This window comes from Macrosteles quadrilineatus, unplaced genomic scaffold (genome assembly GCF_028750875.1).
Source record: "Macrosteles quadrilineatus isolate MER2022 unplaced genomic scaffold, UCM_ALF_1.0 Scaffold_2__2_contigs__length_208266976, whole genome shotgun sequence".
Taxonomy (NCBI): domain Eukaryota; kingdom Metazoa; phylum Arthropoda; class Insecta; order Hemiptera; family Cicadellidae; genus Macrosteles; species Macrosteles quadrilineatus.
The window spans coordinates 135,358,692-135,380,948 of NW_026542595.1; the positions used below are offsets into that span (position 1 = coordinate 135,358,692).

Here is a 22,257-nt window from a genome sequence, read left to right on the forward strand (position 1 = left end):
CATGTCATGTTCGATTGCATGTCAATAGACTCAACATTATTACTGCATCTAATATTTTCAACAATAAAAACAGTTGTACGTTCAATAAACATAGAAAGTGAGAACCAAACGTACTGTAAGCATTGGGTATTGGGTGGGAAGTATTTAACCACAAACACAATACAAGGAGTGGCTGTAGGTGGTGTGAGTGTGAGTGGAGATCTCTAAAAGCACTAAATGATTTCACGGACCAACACCCAGCGATTGAGAAGGTCCATTCACACGTAAGAAAGAGATAGCTAGGTTACCTCAAATAAATACTTCTCTGTCTCTAGCGAACTCTTTCAGACCTGGTAGAATGATTTGTGGATTTCAACATAAATATGTATACATTTTATCCATTGGTGTGCTCTGTAGTGGTTAGTTATAATATTCGTCTCAGAGCCTTTGGTTAGGTGTTCTCAATTGGTACGGAGAAAGACATAATGTTTTTGGTAACTTAGCATTTTAATTAAATAACTTACGTCATCAATCCATAAATTGCTGTGGAGTACGCGTTTCAACCATCAGGTCATCCTCAGCTCCACTGTCACTAGGTTGAATTTGCTTCTATGTTGCATTATAGCAACAGCGTCGATATATTAAATAAATAGTCCAAACATATTTTACATTTATCACACATACACTGGACTATTTATTTAATATATCGACGCTGTTGCTATAATGCAACATAGAAGCAAATTCAACCTAGTGACAGTGGAGCTGAGGATGACCTGATGGTTGAAACGCGTACTCCACAGCAATTTATGGATTGATGACGTAAGTTATTTAATTATTTGATAACTCAATCCGTTGTGCTACAATCTCAACATTAGCATTTTAAACCTGTACTTCCACGATAACCACTAAATTAGTTACAGGAATACTAATAAATCTGTTTTTGACTGAATAGAACTGAGATAAAATGTAACTGTAGCCTACCTCTTCGTTAATTCTTATAAAATGAACAACCTATGAAAATAAAAGCGAAAGGTCCAACTTCATGGGAGTTTGGGATGAAATAAGATTATAAACGTCAACACTTATCGGGATAAAGTATGTTGAGTCAAAACTGGAAGGAACACAAGAGCTTTAAAAACGAGACTGGAATGTTGGCTAGATATTTTCAAAATAGTAAATGGCGGATGGTTGAACTGAGAAAAATGTCAGACTTGAGTATTTTTAGCCGATAGGGGAATGAGGTCGGGTTCAGGGCCACGAACACAAAACAGTTTACTTTCCAAGTCGCCCAACCAGTCTCTGTCTGGTAGTAACATATAGCTAGAACTTGGCAATCGGCCACGTCTACAAGCCTGGGCCAAGGCCTAGTGCATAACAACCACTCCACACACACACACACAGATCTCACAGTAGCAGATATGGGGAACATTCTGACACGGAGCTCGGGTATGTAGGTAAGTCTAGTGTGCGGCATTGTTCCGAAAAAATGAGTACAATATGGTATGTCTCAGAAAAGTATTCCAATGGAAGGCACTATTCCAAAAATGTGTTTTGGAGCAGTTCCTTTGGCGAAGCTATGCCTTTCGTAGCAATTTCTGTATCTTACTAGATCCACCCATCTACCATTATGATAGTCGATGAAAGATGTTACACCCAGGATTATCATATTGGTAAAAGTTTGATCTAGTGATCGAGGAGGTAGGGGATGGGACCTACATGCAGCCAATGAATAAGGTTTGTATTTAATGGCCTTAGGTAGGCCCATCTACGACCGCCTTCGCTTTTTGAACAAACTATAACACCACTTAGAACAGCATTGAGATCCAATAGATATACTTTCCAATTAGTGAAATACTTGCCACAATGCATTCATTTGATTCATATGCTACGAAGAAGTGACTGCCATTTAATTTACCTAATCGTGTTTTAATGCTTTTCCTGTGAGAATTTAAAGTTTAATGTCTCCTTCCTGATTGCAAAGTGGTAAAAACTTTATATTATTCTTTAAATGAATTAAATATCCCTTGGAAGATCAACAGATCAGGAAAACATTTACGAGACAAGATCTCAAATGCATCCAGTCACTTAGATAAAATGCAAATGCATAGTAATATTTGAAAACTGAAAGCTGCACTAGTCATGAGCATTCTCAACCTAGAGTACCGTAGACTGGATCCGAGATCGCACAAGAAGTCCGGGTACCGTACCACGGGCACGTAATGATTGGAGAAGAGTCAGGAGAAACGCCCCCTCGGACCATCAGTGACTCAAGATCCGTCTTCTGGGAACGGAAGAGAGTGGACGGGGGCAATGGCACCCGGATAGACCAGCAAGAAGTGTCCCCAGACAGCACACTTTATCCCAGGGACATCCCATAGTAGTCCCATATGTCCTGAGAATGTCTCGGGATATGTGCGCTATCCTCAGGATATCCCGCAAAATCCCGGGACGAGTACGAAATCCACAGGATATCCTACAATATACCGTAATGTCCCGGGATTTGTAAGTTAACCTCAGGATATCCTGTAAAGTCCCGGGATATGTACGAATGCCATAGGATATCCCAGAATGTCCCATGACATCCCGGGACATGTACAAAATCCACTGGATATCCTGTAATGTACCGTAATGTCCCGGGAACAAACTGAAGAAAAAAAATACTACCACTGATGGAATGTACAGTATATCTAAATTTAAATGTTCAACAAGGCCAATATATAATAATTTGTTTTTTTCACTGGTGCTTTCAGAAACTTGGTTTCCATCTTCAGGCTGTGTTTACACTAGTACAAAAAGTAAATATTTACTTAATAAATTAATTTTAAACAAAGTTAAAACAGATGATTTAAAGGATATTGGAAAAATAAAAAATAATATTAGAAAAATTAATCTTTTGAATTTTGGATATGTTACAGTGTTGTTCTTGATGTAATTATTTTCAGTAATTCCGAATTTATAATTGGGCCGTCTTCATTATTTAACAAATAATTTTGGTCTGTTTTTTTTTTCTAAAAATAAGATTCCCACGCATTAAGATGTTGAGGTTTTATAATTTATTTTAAAAGTTTAAGGTTTCCCAGATTGAAAATATGTCTTGTTAATACTATGGCTAGCAAGGGTTGACTTTACTTTACTGACATATTACTACCACTGAGTTCAGGAAAACTAGAGTTCTATCATAGTTGTGTGAAATGTGAATTTAATTATAACTTTAAATTAATAAAACAAAAAAACTAATTTTAATCATATAACAATCAATTATTACAGTGCTAATCTAATGGTGATTAAATAATCTATATTCAAATACCAGTATCCTCTCCAACTATCAGAAAAACAATTCAACTACTTGAGGTCTAAACAGAATCATATATAGCCTATACTGTAGTATCAAAAATATTTTAAGTATTGCGACCATTGCAACTGTCAGCTACTCTTTAACCACTTGAAAACACTCATAATTAACAAGCGCAGATAGCTCAGGAGGTAAGGTAAGAGGCTCACAAGGCGAAGGTACCAGGTTCGAAACCCGTCTGGGCCAAAAACTTTTTTCTCGTTTTTTTCTTCAAAATTTGTGTTTATTAACTATTTAATCAATTTACTAAACTTATAATTAAGCTTTTCATACTAAATCTATATTATTTTGTGTTTTTTATGTTCAGGCCCAGACCACACTTTATCCCAGGGACATCCCATAGTAGTCCCATATGTCCTGAGAATGTCCTGAAGACTACCCTGGGATGACCTCGGATGTCCCATGGATATGCGTGTGAGCTTATCCGTAGGACATCCCCGGGCGGGGACATTAGGCATTCCTGTGGATATCCTGTGATATCCCAAGTTGACAATAGGACCACTATGGGATATCTTGCATATCCTGTCGCAAAATCCGTGGGATGTCCTGAGGAGAAAGTGTGCTGTCTGGGTCTAGCCCTCAGGAATATTTGTTTTCTTTTATCCTCATTTCTCAATGGGCGTAGCTAGATGGAGGCAAGTTGTTCACTATTGCATGCTGCACCGTTGCACCCACTCGTCATAGTAAATTTCCACAAAATGGTAAATCTCCGGTTTTTTGTTACGGACGTAACGTGACGTTTCAGTGAGTGGTGAGCCTACTGGGGCAGTTGTAGTAGTTTGTCCTACTCATCCTTTTTAAAGGCAAATAAACCAAATAGAAAACGCGTGTTTTCGGAAAAAAGTGTTGATTACCCGAATTATCTCACACTCACCTTGTTGTAAAATGTTAATTACTGACTTTTGTTCTTTGATATTAGCCTAGCGGTTGCAAGAATAAGAACCACAGCGGTTCCTCATCGTTTATTCGCACATTCGTGTTAAATGTCAAGCTGTTTCAAAATCTCTGGGGTCAAAATTTTAAAGTGACAAGCAAGAATAACGAATCACAAGGCGGTATCCTTTGCGACTCACCTTTCAATCAGACTTCTAAAATCATTCTTCCTTTCAAATTCTTCTATTCGAATCCTTCTAAAATCATTGAATTTTGGATAAAGTCTCTACTAGCTTTGGGGCAAAACTGTCTTATAGTCAACGTCTCGACTAGCTTTGGGGCCAAACTGTCGTAATTTGTTATTCAAATAGAACATATTCGAATTAGCCTGACTGAGTGTGGTGTGCCACAGTTAAATTATATTATCTACCTTAGCTGTTGATACTTGTAAAACAACTTATGTGTTATAAAAGATCCTATCAAACCTTAAACCTTTAAACAATTCTTTTCCGTTTGCATTGGTTTAAAATCTTATGAATTCGCCTATCAGAAAATTAAATAAGTCTAAGTGTCTGTCGGCGGCTTGACCCAACAACGTAATAATTTATTCAAAAACTGGCAATAAGCCTAACTTTAACATATGGGAATGGAGGAAAGTCTACTTTTATCAAAAGTCAAAAGTTTTTAGGCCCTACTACATATATGCCACCAACCAGCTGTTTAAACAGTAAGATTCCGTCTTTTAAACCGTAGACAAGCCGTAGACTAATCACAACATTAGTTAACTGTTCCCAGCTTCTAGGGAAACGTTTACTTAAAAGGTTATGTTGATATCAAAAGCTGCAATCAATTAGTGATAGCAGCTGTTCTTTTTATTCACCTTTTTTGGGTACCCCCTCGTGAAACCCGAGCAGGCTACTAAATTTCCTAACTAATTAGGCCCTACACAACAACTAGCCCAAATAGGTAACCCACTTTACTATCCAAAATCAAAGACAGTGACAGCTGTGGGTACAATATATCCCACATGCCCAATCATGTGAAATAAACAGCGTGGGTGACCATCGTAGGTGGGACACAGCGACACGACACCACGCCCTACCTGACAAATTTATAGCTATTTTATGTCCACATGACCATACCAACCTTTTGTTTTCCAAAATAGTATTGGACAACAATAGGAACGAGAAAAAGAAACGGGTTTCCACTCGGAGTAGATAACATTCACAACAAAGTGTCAATTTGAACAAAGATACAATGTGGGATAAATATGCGCATAAAGATTAGCTCATTTTCCATATGACGACATAATAGGTCGAATTGATTAGGATGGCGTTTGTCTGAAATTGTTATGAAAAGGGGTGACTTTACTGGATGTGTCTGGGAATTTTGAATGGCAATTTCTTTTAAAAACAGATAGTTATTAGGCAAGGTTTATCAGTATATTACCTATACATTTTCCAGATGGCATCAGTTAAGAGTTATAGCCCTACTTCTTTATGCCCTTAGGTTTTAAGTTTCTAAAACCAAATCTTTTTTAACTTTCCACAACAACCTAAATCAATAGGAAATATATGAAGAGAATGCACCTTCTCTATCTGTTAACCGAATTGACAAAAGATTGCATTTCCCATAAAACTATTGCTACCTAAGTATTTTACGAAACGAATGATCAAAACGTCTATTTTCACAGTAGGTACAAGCTTCGTTCCTAAAACATGATCTCAGGGATTTGTTAATCAAAAGAATAAAAAATGTCTAGTACCCAGAGAGCACAGAATAGAAAAAGTATCTCACACCCCCCAGGAAAAGGAGTGGTTTAGGGGGTCCGCCCCAGGAAAAAAGGGGTTAAGGGGTCCGCCAATAGAAAAGAAGGGGTTCAGGGGTCCGCCCCAGAAAAAGAATGGGTTAAGGGTCCCTCTCCTGAGAAATTACTCGAAAATACATTTTAAGAAGTTTGGTGACATTATAAAGCAATCTTTATCGTCTATAACTATACGGTATCCAAAAACCTCAGTTACGACTTAGGACGAAATGTTTGTTTAAATTAATTTTTCTTGGATCCAATGAGGGGGCTTCAGCCCATGTAGCCCACTCCCTCCTGGAAAATGTCACTGCCATAGGATTCTAACCAAATTTTATTCAAGAATCGACACTTATCAGCTACAGCTCTACATTTATTGGCTTTCGTCATAAGATTGAATCCAAATCTCAATTGTCAATAAAAGAAGGAATCTAAAGTGGCTACGCTTCATACGAGTCAATTTGAACTACACTCAAGAATTGACAGTAAAGTACACTATCAAATCTAAGCCATACAATTCCAATCTAACCACAAACAACAACAGAAGAAAAGTTTCAAATTGGTTTTACATGTTAACACTCACCTCTTCCTCGGAATCCAGGGTCGGTCGGGTTGTAAATTCCTTCTGACAGTTTGGCTTCGTGAGTTTACCAATCGGACTTATCCTTCCACCGTCACACGCGCACAACACTGATCCTTTGACTATGAAAGTAAGAAAACACTTCTTGCAGAGCGGGTGAAGAATGCTTGCTCCAGACGAGTTTCTTCTAGATCAATTTACACAATAGTTTCAATTTAAGTTTTCAAGACCTAAAAACATGATTTGCTCAAGACTTACCGCATGTAGGCTAAATTTTCTCGCGCTCAATTATAGAACCCTATAAAGGCCTTCCAACACCAGAGGAGCTCATGGATCTATTCTTTCGGGAACAACGCATTCCAACCCGCACAAAAGATTTGACAAACCAATCAACTACAACAGACCTACTCGTATGATGGAAGTAAAAAGCACCCGACAATAGTAGACAGCTACTTCCGTCTGACTAAACTTCCGGGACATTCATTCATAGTCAGCCATTCACCCATGGCAGCGGGTTCGCGGGAAAAGGCTTCAAGTCTTAATTAATTAGTGAGATGTAAGAAGGGAGACAAAAGGCCAATTAGCACAAAAAAACCATAAGTTGTATAAATTGCCGCCTTAATTTCACTCGAAGGGAGATATAGCAGAAAAAGTTCTCGTCGCTTGAAACCTATACTTTTTCAGGCTTGGCGGAACCCAAAATCGAAGGTTCTCTACATTATTGCAACGGGTTAGTGGTTTGGGTTTGGATACCTAATTCTAGAATTATCTAAAGGGGCTTAACAACGTTGGTGATTTGTCGTACATTTTTAAAATAGGCTCTATTATTCTTGGTTTATTGCATTCACTTCTCATCTCTGACCTAAACTTCCCAAAGAGAGAACGATATTATCCACCTCCAACCAAAAGCAAGCTCTCAAGACTGCTGTAAGCAAAATATTAAGATACAAATACGAAAATACCCGTCGTATCTAGTCTTTTCAATTAAAATAGCTCCCAGCAATGTAAGCCAAAGTCATTGATATGCACGATCTCAGGTGGGGTACAAAAGGCGACAATATCATGCTCGTGGCAGCGAGTTGCAGAGGAACACAGAACTGTTTAGCATATGAAAGGCAGTGTTCTGGTACAATGTCACTTCAGAACAAGAACTGGATTGATCTACGCGCGTGTCTTGTCTGTCTGATGAATGTGAATAGTTGAGTCTCATTGGTTGCGTTGAAAACCCTACCTCAAGTCACAAGTGTTGCTTTAAGTCGGAGTGACAAGATTAATTGCTGTCTAAATTTAGATGACGACATACTACACACAATCATTTATATCAATTGGTGTAGTAGAATCAACTAAAAATCGTTACCGATTAACTTAGTTGACCACGGATATTGGAAAAGCGTTGAAAGATCTATCACAAAGTGTTGCTCTAGACAGTGTCGTGATTAATAGTTGCCCAAATTTTTACGTCGACTGTCTAATTATATCATTGGATCTTTCAGGTAAACCTCAAGGGTTCACCCCAACTAACCTTGAAAACAACGGGATTTGGCATTGAAAACCTCACCGTCCTCACCTCAAGTGCTGTTCTTTAGTTAGGCCTATGAGTAATTAGGTGTCTAAATTTGGTTGACTGATTCGTTACATTAATTTGAAATTTGAACTCAACTGGGTTAGAGGGCCCAAGATGTAATACAAAACCATAGACTGCGTACGTTTTAAAAGTTTTGTATGCTGAAACTAGATAAGTTATAAACTTAGTGTTTTCGTCTAAGTTGTTTTCGGCGCTTAGTCAAATTAAAATGGTTTGAAGCGATTATTAGGGGAAAAGGTAGAAAATGTTATGTTTCTAAAACGTGACAAGAATAACCGAAACACATTATGTCTATATAGATACAGTAGAACCTTGATAACAATACTCTCATAGGGGATTATAAAATAAGACTTGTTATCATTGTTGACTTCTTATCGAGGTTTCCAATAACATGTGTTTAGGGGTAAATTAATTTCAAGGGGATTTGAAAAAATAAGACTTGTTATCATTGTTGACTTCTTATCGAGGTTTACAATAACATATGTTTAGGGGTAAAATAATTTCATGGGGATTTGAAAATGACCCTTGTTATCAAGGGTGTCTTCTTATCGAGGGTCTTGTTATCGAGGTTCTACTGTATAGACGAAAATTAAATCCGAAACTACCGGTCTTCCTGGACAGTTACCGACAAAATTAGAAATAAAATTTAGGTCCCAAAACGTATCATTTTAAACGAAAATATATTCAACCGTGTGATATCGAATAATAGCCTTGTTTATCCTACCAAACGTTCGACAGGTAAATCGAAGTTTAGAGAAATATTTTCACTAATAATTTAATTACAACTAGGTCCTAATTTATCCTCTGAGATGTAAAACTGCACGATTAACCTATATTCCGGAGATAGAAAACAACTATATAATGCAACACTTCAAAATGCAATTGCTGCGCATTTGAAAATATAGCCTACATGTTCACTCGATTTACCTTTAGCGTCGAAGCTTCAAAACAAACCAGTTATCACTGCACTGTAAGGTAAAAACACACAGGTTCCACAGGTGGAAAACTAAATGTAACCTACACACAGGAAAACGAACGAAACGCACAAACTAAAACAAAAAATCCGCACACGAACACCGAAAACTGGCCCAGCCAATTGACACTACAACACTGACACTGGCTGCAACAGGTAGTCGAGTCGAGAATGCCACGTTGCCTGAGCGAGCGGCCACCAGACTGCGCCTCGGAGAATGGCAACACCGCGCGCCGAGAGAGGGAAATTTCAAAAAGAAACGGTCGTGGCGGTCATCGGACCTACTACCTGGCCAGAAAACATCTGGCGCTGACGTAGCGTCGCTGCTGAACAGATGTGCGGTCAGCTGATCAACAATGGTGTTGCTATTTGGTTGTAGACTACTAGAAAACTGTTGTGGATTATCGTAGATGAAGTAATCAGATCAGTTCATAGTCCACTCTCCGGTCAGAAAAGTTGGGGGTTCATGGGTCTCATATAAATACTTGGATGGATTAATTCTTACGTGTTTTATCGTGAGGGTGCATATGTTTTATGCTATTGGAATGTTTAAGATTGTGGCTGTACCTAACCATCTGTCAGTATTCAATTAATTTTAACTTAAAACATATGTTAGCAACTATTGTTAACTAAATATTTACTTTCTTGTTTGAATTTTCTTTTCATGGATGTTATATTTTTTATTAATGCAATAAACCTTATAAAATGTTCATTATGAAATTCATTTATCACTGTACAACCACAATAACCACAAGATGTTTTAGCTAAGGAACAGTTCAAAGCCAGTTATTGTTACTCGGTACCTGCCAACGACCTTTTATTATGTAAAACCATTAATTTTTACAAAGTTATGAACAAATTAATCTGGGTCAAGAATCGGTTCCATAAGCCAGGATCGAACCTAGACGATTTATTATTTAAAAGGATTGCAATCGGGCCTTATGCAAACTTTCAAACTTCATCATGCAATAACAGATCACATTTTAGCTAAACTAAACGTTATGTTAAGACTACTAGTAGGGAGGTTTTTTGAGGAAACAAATCCATATCCAACAATTTTAAACTGACTTAAATTTTAAAAATTACACTTTAGGGGTAGCCAATATGTTTAAAATATAGCAGGATAAATGTAAACAAAGAGGTATAACATGTTTATAAACAATCCAGTATACTACCTACTAAAGTTGTTATGTTATAATCTATAACCTTTTTAAACAAAGTATTGATGGAGAGAAAAATTTTTTTGTTTGCACCGCTCAATTGGCGGACTCACATTTGTATAATCAATTAAATGCTTACACCTGTATATAGGTTAAAAAATTCAGTTGTACGGCTAAAATAAATATTTATCAACCAAATTCAATCTTGAAGAAAATAATAACTCATCAATAAATACTTCACATTTGCCCTTGGTAAACATGCATACAAACATATATACATTATGCGACTTAGAACTTTGATGCGTCGTATTTTTTATTTTTTTTTTTTTATTTTTACAAAAAGTTTGTGGCATGTTGAGATGTATTCTTGAGAAAAGTACTCTTTACTTTCATGTATGGATCAGTGTTAAAAATAGTAGGCTATATGGCTTGCTTAAAACACAATTTTCTCAGTACCATCTATATACAAAAAATCGTATAAGTTTCTCTCTTGTTCATGCAAAGAATCTATAATACACTAAATTTTCCCTTTTCATTCCATTGTTTTTAATTAGTTGCATGATTTATTTACAAAAAATAAATCATACAAAGAGCTAATACATTGCCTACATTTGTAACATTTGCAGAATGCAATCATTGTTTATGACCTAAGATTCTTGTAGAAAAATCCATTTATAGATTTGTATTTATTTCTGAAATTAACATTTGCACTGTGTAATCAACCGATTAGAATAATGTTAACAAATAACTCATGAAACTGTGACGCGTATCAAGGTTTTTTTGTATTTATGCAATTAAAACTATGCAAAACGTAATAATTTGATTGCCCAGATAGCATGGATGACTATCAAATATACAAGTATAAACTAGTTTATACTACAGCAGTTCCGTGAGAACTGGTGGAGAATCCCACGCAATGCGCAACTTGCTCAACATCGCAATCATTAGTGATGCGCAAGTCGTGATAGGTGTTGCAATTTACAAAGACACAGACTGACACGGCAATCCTATGTAACGTTCAACTATCGAAGAAAAGTGTTCTTATACAATTTACTTTTAGAAGAATATGTAGCCAAATTGTATTCGAATTGTCCCAACACAATGTATCCTTCAAACACATTTTAAAGATTCCCACACAATCCCACAAGTTGCAGCTAAATTTTTTTGGATTTAAAATCCAGGTTTCCTCCTGGTCAAAGCATTTCACATAACATACTCTTGTAGAGCATGCCCTGCATTAAATATTTGTTCATTTATAGCTCCCACATTTAAAAAAAAAACCTCTTAAATACTTCAATACATGATTGTTTGAATTGATTTACTTGTCCATGCACTAACGTCTATTATTTGATAAACTTGATATATTGAAATTGCTATGATTTCCCACATATTGATTAAAATTTCCACTGTTAGATGCTCGAAGTACTTTTCATGTCCTGTACGTGGATGTAAAATCAAATAAGTTCCTTCCCTATCTGATTTTGTTATCAAAATGATTATTAATTTTGCTAAGGTTCACCAAGTTGTCCCAAACAAAAAGCCCCGGGGACTTTCAAAGCACTTGACATGCTCTTTAGCGTCTCATATTTCGATAACTGTCACATGATTCGGTTATCAGTTGAATATTTTTCTGCAACTGACACATTTCGATTAAAATCTCCATAGTTAGAACTTAGACTCCTTAGTCTATGGTTAGAACCTCAAAGCCCTTCAGTTTTTAGATTAGCGTATCATGTTTTGATAAAATACTCCTTCCGCAGCACACCTGCAGACTAAGCGAATTTCCATTTGCCTGAATTGATTTTAAATTAAATCTTATTTAATAACATTAGGTTTAACGAGTACCTAGGTTTGCTGCAACAGGGAGGCTAATCAACTGTATTTTTAGAAAAAAATTGGTAGCTTAGTATTAAATATATAAATTTGCCAAGTTTGATCAAAATAATTCCATAAACAAACGAACTACAACATTCTACGATATTCTACGTAAGAATAAAATGGGAATTTTAAATTTGCATTTTTTTTTTTAATTTTCCACGTAACCAATAAGCTTACAAAAACACTTTTCCATACTTATTTATTTGTTTTTTGAGCTCTTTAAAATGGTCTAGAGAGAAATGGGGAGATTTTATGTTTTGAGGGTCGAAAATGAGAAAAACAATTTTTACCCCATTAAACCCCCCGTAAAACGTTGTTCCCATGGTCCGATCATGCTGATTCGAGAGCTCATTCAAGTTTATCCCACCCTACACCTTCAAACCAAATTTCATCAAAAACGGACAACAATTACTCAAGTTATCGCTTTTTTTACATACCGGTACATATATAAAAATTTGAACGATTAGTGTTTTTGGCCTCTAGGGACATTGAAATGAAAAAGTATTTCAGTCCCGCCTTCAGGTCTTACCGTGCCACCTACGGTAATAGCTACTTACCTATAAGGAAATTCGCTAAAATAAACAATCTCCATTGTTCCGTCATTAAAAATATTGTATAAGTAGAGCAAGTGAGTATGAAGAATATCTGTCTATATTTTCCGTGTTTCTCGAATAAACCCCCCCCCCCCCCCCCCCAGTCTATGCCCAAAGAACACTTGTCAACCTTACCTTGAGCAACCAATATTAAATAGTTCAATAATATTCCTTCAGAGTCGTCACTATACTAAATTAAATTTCGCATTAAAATCATTTGGAAACGCCAAGATGTTCTGCGCAAGCGCTGTGTCGGCAGCTTAACGTCAGCACCGCGCAGGAATTCCATTGAGTATCTGACCTCCTAGCGGCGAACTGGCAACGTCGCAGAGCACTGCGCAACCGCGGCCGACAGCAATAGAACCGCCAAAACCACCGCACAGGCGCACATGTTTATGATGCTGCGTCGTGCGGCAATGCAATCTCCTGTGCTGCGAAACCCGCCAAAAATTGTGATTAAGTGGACAAAGGTAAACCTACGCAATATGTGTGTACTACGAGCATGTTGTGTGACCTTTCTAGGTGTTTTGTACGGACCAAACTGAAAACATTAATGTTGACCTGTGTTACTTAAAATTATAGACCCTTGTTAAACAACAACAATTTTTGGACAATGTCAGGGAATTACATCGAATGTGTTATATACTTCGATGGGGAATTAGTTTATGCATTAGATCGTGGTACTGGAAGCTAAGGTTCAATCTTTGCTCACAGCGATGGCTTTTAGATAATACCTTACTAGATAATTGAACCCACCTATATAAAAAACCAAGAAGAATATGTTTCTTAGGGGAGGGGTTAGTTAATTTTATTATATAGATGGAAAGCTAAAGGTTGACAAATTTTTAAGTTGTATGAATACAGCCATTTCTTAGTGTGACCAAAAGGAGGTAGTCAAAATTGGTTAAACCTTCCACAAAAATCGATAGCACAATCGCAAAAATATGCTTATAGGGACTAAAATTCTAGATTACATAAGCAAATACAACTGTAATAGGCGTAATTTTCCGGTTCCGGCAAGTTACAATGGGCCCTATTCGGATAGATCAATAACGAGTGATTATAATTCAAATTAAACGCCATTATAGCAATGTTTGTGTTGATAGTAATATTAGTTTGGTGCCCAATTACCACTAAAGGCCGATACGCTGATGCTGATTACGGTTCAACAGACAACGGTTGTGTTACCAGCTTTAACACTGTGTACAATTATACAATCATTACAAACAACTAATCATTGTTTTTAAGTGTAAAACGTGCATTAGGAAGACTATTTTATAGATTTATCTTGTCATGGGACAGCTGGAGATAATTTTTAAGTTAGTTTAGTCAGATTCATGTTTACCATTTTTTATTCAACTCATTTCGATCCAACCATAAAACATAGTTTTCCTCTAGTATTTCAACAAAACAATATAGCACAAATCGTAAAATCTTCCCTAAAAATATAGACATAAAAAATCTGTTTAATCTACTGTAAACGGTAAAAGACAAACACAGACTTCAGGTTTAACCGGTTTAACAATAGAAGTCTACTTTGTACTTTAGACCTAAAAGGCAATGGTTAAATAAACACAATCAATATTAAACTGAGACATTATTATTGTTTAACTAATAAGAATGCTTTTGAACCAAAATAGAAAAAAAATTAATAATATCTTGCAAATTTCATTTATTGATCTCAACAATACAAAGGAGAAGCTGTATGCAGTAGCCATGTGTGTTGAAGATATTGTGTGTTTCCGGTTTCCGGGGTCGTGGCTTCCGGCAGTCACGGTGTTTCATTCCAACCCCGCCCCCAAACCGTGGACATAGCGGACATAAACAATAACCATGGGGTAGACATAGCGGCATAGGTGAGGCAGTGGCAGTGGGCTCCGTCGGAGCGCGACGGACTACAAACCCCAAGACATCCTATGGATCCGCGAAATGGACCTACCACTACACTTTATCAACACATGATAATATTTTACTAAAAGGGAAATTTATAATTTTAATCATATTTTTTCGTTTGAATAAATTTAGGTCGGAATCGCTCACTGAAATTTTTTTGAAGAATCTGAAGTAAGAAAAATGTAATTGGCTAGTGGTTATATAGCCCGTCATCAAATCTGTAGGTCACTGACTGGCTCATTTGCAAGCAAGATCCGTTACATACACAGATGTCATTTGTAATTACGATATCAATATATGAAGCTATGTAGCAAAAGGTTGACATTAGATAGTAACGAGACCAGGATTTGGCCCTTTCCCTTTCAAAACTTACAATGCCATTGCCCCATTGGCGTGGAAAAAAACACACAAAATATAAAGTTTAATTTTCCATCAAGAGATTTCAATTATCCATAAAATTTACCAAAATTGCTTCTTGACAAGGAAAATTTAATATTCCACGTTCTATCACAGAGTTGCGAGTAGCTACTCTATATTCCACACTTTATTCAGTAACCCTACCAGCATTTTAAAGATTTTTATAAAGTTTTCTACGTTACGTTTATTAACTGAGCAAAAAGCACCCTATTTTGTAGGATTTAACCCAAGAATTTCCTAGAGCTATTTGAAAATATTGCATTTTCTCTTTCGGTGGGCTTATTTGTACTGTATAAGGAAAGGGGTTAAGCAACTTGATTTATATAATGCTAATGTATTCTAAAATAAACCTAAACTATGTATGCGCCTATACCAAAAAACTACATTGTTTTTTCATCGCTGTACAACTTCAGCTTATCCATCAAATAGTACCCTACTGACAGTTATTGACAGGCACTAGCAATTAATCCAGCAATCAAACTAAATTAAATAGCTTACTGCGATGGCAAATCTAATTTAATTATTCCTAGAAATTAATGAAAACCTAGGGGAGAAATTACTCTAGGAAAATTTAGTACAAAAACTATGTTCAACTCACTTTCTCTAATCTCTCATTTATTAATGTATTTTATCATGTATTTTATCATGTATTTATCATGTATTTTATCATGTATTTATCATGTGTTTTACTCTCTAATCCATCATGTATTTGGACATTATTGTACTGATCGTGTAACATGGTATTAATGTTATTCACTCCTCATTTCCACATTACCTACTCATTTTATGATTCTATGTTTTGTACAAAATGAAAGTTATCGCAGACTGCTCAATTTAGGTCACAGGGCCACTACAATATCCTTAGCAACCGTTGCCATAACAAACGCAACGATTATGGAATACACGGACAGTTATGGATGTGTTTTGCAATTTTTAGATTTGTTATTGTTTCATTGTTCTGTACTATTGTTTTTTAGTGTGATGAAGAAACTTGAGACGTGTATGCCCTACAGCAATTGCATAAAGTTCAATTATATTAGTGCAACTAAAATAAACAATCCTTAGCAACAGTTTTATAACACAAATTATTAATGCTTTTCTAAACTCATGTTTTGTTGAGGGTCAGTTATGATGAACTTGGACACAGTCTTATTTCATCAAACAGTTTAGAGTGCTTATTCCATACAATTCAATATCTAGATTTGTAGAATTATTTTATTTTATTATGTTTATGGTAATGACAAAACTTAGGAATTTTGTACTTTTAAAATGCTATTATAGGCCATAGTCTATGGTTTACAATCTTTTGCGATTGGTACCATAATAATGCAACAAGCTATGATGTTTTTATATCTGAGTAGTTGTAGTTGTATTATGATAAAACCCTTACAATTTAGAAAGGGTATTAAACTAAACCCTTACCAACAGTTCCCGTAAAACAAAAACAAATTATACATTTTTTTAAACCTCTCTCTTTGATCTAGTTACATTATAACCGTCTTAATGACGTAACTTAAAAACTTTATAATTACAAAATTTTGGTCTGTGATGCCAAATTCGTGTCAAATTAAGTGCTAAACAAGCTGCGTTTACCTAATTACGCTTAAGCGGGAGAACTGAGCTATTTGGATAATTTGATGCAAATGTAGGCGGCATTAAAGGCGCGAGCCAAGCCACACTGAACACGAAAATTTACACGATATTCCATACCCCACCCCCTCGATGTTGAGGCAAAATATCACCTAACAGGTTATTTCAACACGAGGGTTTCCTTGTTTATAAAATCGTAGAAAGCTTTTCTTGTCTTTAAACGTCAATTTATCTTGATACAAAGAAAAGAATCTATATTTCATTTTTTCTGATGTTAGTCATACTCATAAACATGGTAGTAGTGTTCCCGTTTTCCTGTTAATTTATAAAGCTTTAAAATTGAAAATGCCTATGATCGTGTAAAATAATAAACGGGATTTAAAATATTGTAACAGTTTAAATATCAAACCATTTCTGTGAAAATCTTTCGAAATGTTTGCGTGCTGGTTTCCCCACTTATATATTTTCAAATAAAGTTCATTCACGTACTTTTCCACCCCCATTAGTAGCTAGCTCATTAAGTAGGTACTTACCCCTTTTTTACCTCACTCCTATATTTGATTAATTCCACGTACAGCCTGCTGAGGCAGCAAATAAATGGAACAGACGACGTCTAATTGTAAAAAAACACTAAATAATGCAACAACAAAATTATGTATTAATACAATGTTTATAACTTGCAAGATTCAAGTAATGAGATTTATATATCTAGTCAAACCTTTTTGTATACTGTCAGATAAGTCAGTTTAAAGTCCTAATAAGCCCATTCTACTACCTACCCCACTTTATACTCCCATAAAATAATTACGCCTGAAATTCAACCTTCTGAACGGTAGCTCCATGAGCCACATTATAATTTTACGGTTTAAAATATACTAATTATCTGACTAAGAAAAAATTAAATAATAACCGTACTAAGTGGAATAATTAGAGCGTGTGTTGACGCAGATGATATCTGGGTAATAACATCTACTTCCGGTGTTGCTGTTTCCGGATCCTCTACCCAGCTGACCGCACCTGCTTGTAACCTCCCCCCCCCTAGTACCCCCCACTAGTACCCCCCAGTAGTACCCCCCTAGTACCTCCCCTAGAACCCCCCTACCCCCTAGTACTGCCCTGGTACTTGTGTTTGTTTATTAGTAATTTCATGTCATAAAGACCTAGAAATTATTGCGAATATTCTTTAAAAAATTATATCAAGATAAACATATCCAAAACTTGAAACCGGTGTCATTCTTCAGTTTAGGCAACCCAGTTTTATCTAGAAAACAAAAAATATAAGGCTCTGGTTCGAGGATAATGATCTATTTATTGCGGGCGGAGCCCACCCTTCAAAAGCCCAACTGATAGTTTAAAAGCGGGGCTATAGGTTTAAAAGATAGGTCTGAAATCCCACAACTTTTTCTTCTCTCTGTTTCGACCTAGGTGTTTCCTGGTTTACTGAGGTATTAGTAAACGTACTAATATTGACAGCTTCTTAAACCAAAATTATTATTGGTCTCTTTTATATAATTAAAATTAATAACAATAATTTTCAATGAAAGTTGGATAACATTTCAGAACATAAAAATTGCATTTAACACTCAAACTAACAGATAAACACCATCAGGTTTTCGTAGCGAGAAGAGTTTATTTTCAGTAGTACGAGTTGAGTCTCGCAGGTAAGTGTGAGAGTGTTTTACATTTACCGGGTTCCACGGTCCGTTTGCGCAGTTTTACACACCTTTCCCGTGGTGAGGTGACCATTGCAGGGACCATTAGCCGTTATCTTCTGCCTTGCCCATTACCTCGATTACACTGACTACTGATGCTTTGTTTTAGCTTTGTACCGGTTTAGGAATAAGATATTTCTAAGTTGTATAATGAGTTGTAAACACAATACGCTTTTAGCTAATTTCCCATACAGGGAATAAGCTATTACCGTAGTACTCATGGTAAGACCTGGACCCGGACCGATTTACTTTTTCATTTGAGGTCCCTAGAGGCCAAAAACACAATCCGTTCAAATTCATACTCATATTCGAAATGATCCGATTTTGATGAAATTTGGTATAAACGTGTAAACCTACATTTATTCGAACGAGTTCGCGAACCTGCATGATCGGACTATGGGAACGGGGTTTATGTGGGTTTTATGGGTAAAAATAGGGGTTTCCCATTTTTGAACCTAAAAACACAAAATTTCACAATTATTTTCCAACCCATTTTATATAGCCTAAAAAATAATTTAGTTTATTGAATCGTTATTGTGCGCCTAATAGTTAAGGAGAAAATCCCCAAAAAAATTTTAATTTAAAAATTCCAATGTTATTCTTATAAAGAATAAGCCAACTGTTTTAATTAGCTTTTTAATGAACATATTTTGATCGAATTTGCAAAATACATTAATTTCTTACTAAACTATTACATTTTACAACAAAAACGCACTTTTTACCCTCCCTGTTGCAGTAAACCTAAGTACTCGTTAAACTAATTCTATTTAAATAGGGAATACACGTGATATTTTTAAGGTGGCTTTTTAGTGTAAATCCAATCAGGCAAATGGAAATTCGGTTTGTCTGCAGGTTTGCTGCGGCGGGGGTTTATCATAGTTAAGGTAGCTTTAGCATTCTACTATCAAATTAGAATTTTAACAGTTTGATCCTGAAAAGATGCATAGCTTTTTGAGGGCCTCAATTTAATCCTAGCTGCCTTTCATCATTGGGCTTTCATTTATTTGACCCCGCCTAAAGAGATCTACAATCACCCTTCATGAAAATGCGTAAACAAAATATTTCGCTATAGTTAAGTAAAGCGATTAATTAATACGTCGAACAAACATTTAAACAACTGATTAGAATAGCATTAAAGATAACCACAAATAGTTGGTAAGTTCGACTAAGCTAACAATTGATTCAGTAACTAACAATCATTAGTAATTTAGGTTTTTTTATGCTTAAAAATTAAATGTAACTGAACTGCTGTTTACAAGACCTTTTTCATGCGTATCAAATAAAAATAAATGAAAATAAGCGTCAAAGCAAAAACTCTTAAGGGAGATGTGAGTTTGTTAGAGCGGAAATCAATTTAATAAACTTACGCGTCTTTGTTCAGTTACATCGAAATAAAATTCAACCGCGAGTAATAATAAACTAATTTTCATCGCACTTTAGGTGAAAGTGATACTTTACAAGGTTCTTTGAAGAATGGGTTTTCTTTAAATGTCCACTTTAAGAATTCTGTTTAAAAATTTAAAAAGACTGTCAAATAAAACAGAAATACGTTTGGAGATCGTTTGAACTGGGTTGTTTGGGACAGAAATTCTCCTATCTAACTATTGATTATATAAACATTGTTTATATATTCAATGATCTAACTCTTCTAATCCGATGGTTCGGAATCCACCTTGCTGCAAACATTTGCAAGAGCTTTCGATTATAAAGTTATCACAAGAGAAGATGAATTTTGGTGACCCCTCTCTAAAAAAATACAAAATATTTAAATGTACTCACTACTGTATGTTCCGTTGAGGCAATAGTAGTGTACGCAACGATCGCGCAAAGCTAATTACGCAAGTTTCGTACAGAACTTTACCTACGACAGTTTTTTACTCACTAAAAATCACTACTCATAAACTACCAAGGAAGGTCATGTTTCGTTTATAACCTCTCATAGCCGCTGATTGTAATGCAACGACTTGTTTTCCCAAACACTCACTCATTGTTCAATCGATTAAACTGGTCTAACAGCTGATAAGTTGACGTTTAAAAGTTTGTACGTAGAGTGAATCTTTTCAATTCTAGGAACTGAACCGAAAAACGGTCGTAGGTAAAATGGTAAAATCTTTCCCTGCGTATATGTACCGTTGAGGTAAAAACTATAACTGCAACCTAATTGTCCTTTCAGTGTGAAGTACCTTTACCACCATCACTATCCTTTAACAGTAACAATATTAGAGTGTATCTAATGCAATTCAATGGTGTAAAATTGCATGATGTCAACTAACGCTACTGTACAGTGAACGTTTGTATCCAGTACTGGATGTTGTATATAGAACGCCTGCTACATGTCGCTATACGGTTACTTGACACATCTACATGCATGTTGCTTGCATCCAGATTGAAGGCACTCGTATAATCTTATGTATTAAAACTGAACTAAACCAGTAAACATAAATTCCTATAATATTCATAACTATGTTATCGTAGTTTATTGCAAATCACTGATCATTTAAATCATTTGTATATCAATGATTTAAATTTGGAATAATATTGTTCAAATGCCTGTAAGTGGTTTCTATAATAAATTCTCCTAGTTTTTACTGAATGGGTTTACTAACTGATCAATTAAAGGGTGAGGCAGACCACATGCACATACTTTTACGGGAGTACGTTATCACCTAGAAAAGTGAAATTACATATGAAGAATCCATTTCAAATACGTAGAACATAATCTAATCACAGGCTGTTCCAAAAATGACGGTCACGGGTTCGAATCTTGACATTTCCTTATGCCAACCCTGTACATGTTTAAAAAATTCTTGCTTAGAGAAACATTTTGTTGAAAACAGAACCTATCTCAATTTGTTTAAAAATTGCGGCCATTTTTGTGATTTTTCGCGTAATGACGTAATACCCAGTATTTTTGAAACCTCAAACATTTTTCCGTTCTGATTGAAACTACGTAACCCTGGTAAACACAACTTTACAATGATGTGTCACATGTAATATTTTTTTTTTAATTATCGTTTTTTACCAACATTTTAATTTTTGTAATCTTGGTAAACCTGTAAATAAAAAATCAAATGGTAACATAAAAATGTCAAGTAGCATATCATTTTGAGCGTCTACGTGTATACTCAATGGTTCTACTATTTCGCCAAGCCCCCTAAAGAAGAATTCAAACCTAATCAGATAGTTTCATTGGGTAAATCTAGTTTTGAAATAAGTCAAATAAAAAGGAATAGTAAACAAAATACATAAGCTACACGAACCGGAAAAAACTAACAACATTTTATTTAGGTGAATTATAAACAATAGATTTATAATGGAATATGTTTAACCTTTAGTTATACACTGACGACGCTTTCAATCGACTGTGTTTCGGTATTAGTTTAAGCGAATTTCCCTGTAGGGAAGTAGCTATTACTGTAGGTGGCACGGTAAGACCTAGGCCTGGGACCGATTTACTTTTTCATTTTTATGTCCCCAGAAGTCAAAACACCACTCGTTCAAATTTTTATATATGTCCGTTAGCACGACTCGAGCAAAAATGATCCGATTTTGATTAAATTTGGTGCAAACGTGTAAACCTACGTTTATTCGAACGAGTTCACGAACCAGCATAATCGGACCTTGGGAACGGGGTTTTATAAGGGGATTTATGGGGGTAAAAATTGATTTTCCCGTTTTTTACCATCAAAACTTAAAATTTCCCAAATTTTCTCTAGACCATTTTGAAGAGCTTAAAAACAAATAATTTTTATGTTAAAGTATTTTTGTGTGGTTATTGGTTACGGAGAAAATTGTAAATTAAAAATGCCCATGTTATTCTTACGGAGAATAAGCAAACTGTTGTAGTTTGCTTGTTTATGAATATATT

The 22,257-nt window shown here is 35.6% G+C and overlaps 1 protein-coding gene across 4 annotated transcripts in view; it reads right to left on the reverse strand.

Annotated features, from left to right (window-relative positions):
* The window catches only part of LOC128985324 (apoptosis-stimulating of p53 protein 2-like), a 445,246-nt gene that overhangs the window by 237,323 nt on the left and 185,666 nt on the right, over positions 1-22,257 (reverse strand). The window contains exons 1-2 of one of the 4 annotated variants that reach the window (XM_054404722.1): positions 9,101-9,292; positions 6,592-6,818 (exon numbers count right to left, since the gene is read on the reverse strand). The exons of the other annotated variants lie outside the window; for them this stretch is intronic. The gene's annotated coding sequence lies outside the window, so the exon portion shown is untranslated. Of the gene's footprint in view, positions 1-6,591; positions 6,819-9,100; positions 9,293-22,257 lie in introns of those variants that run through there. 4 annotated transcript variants of the gene reach the window in all.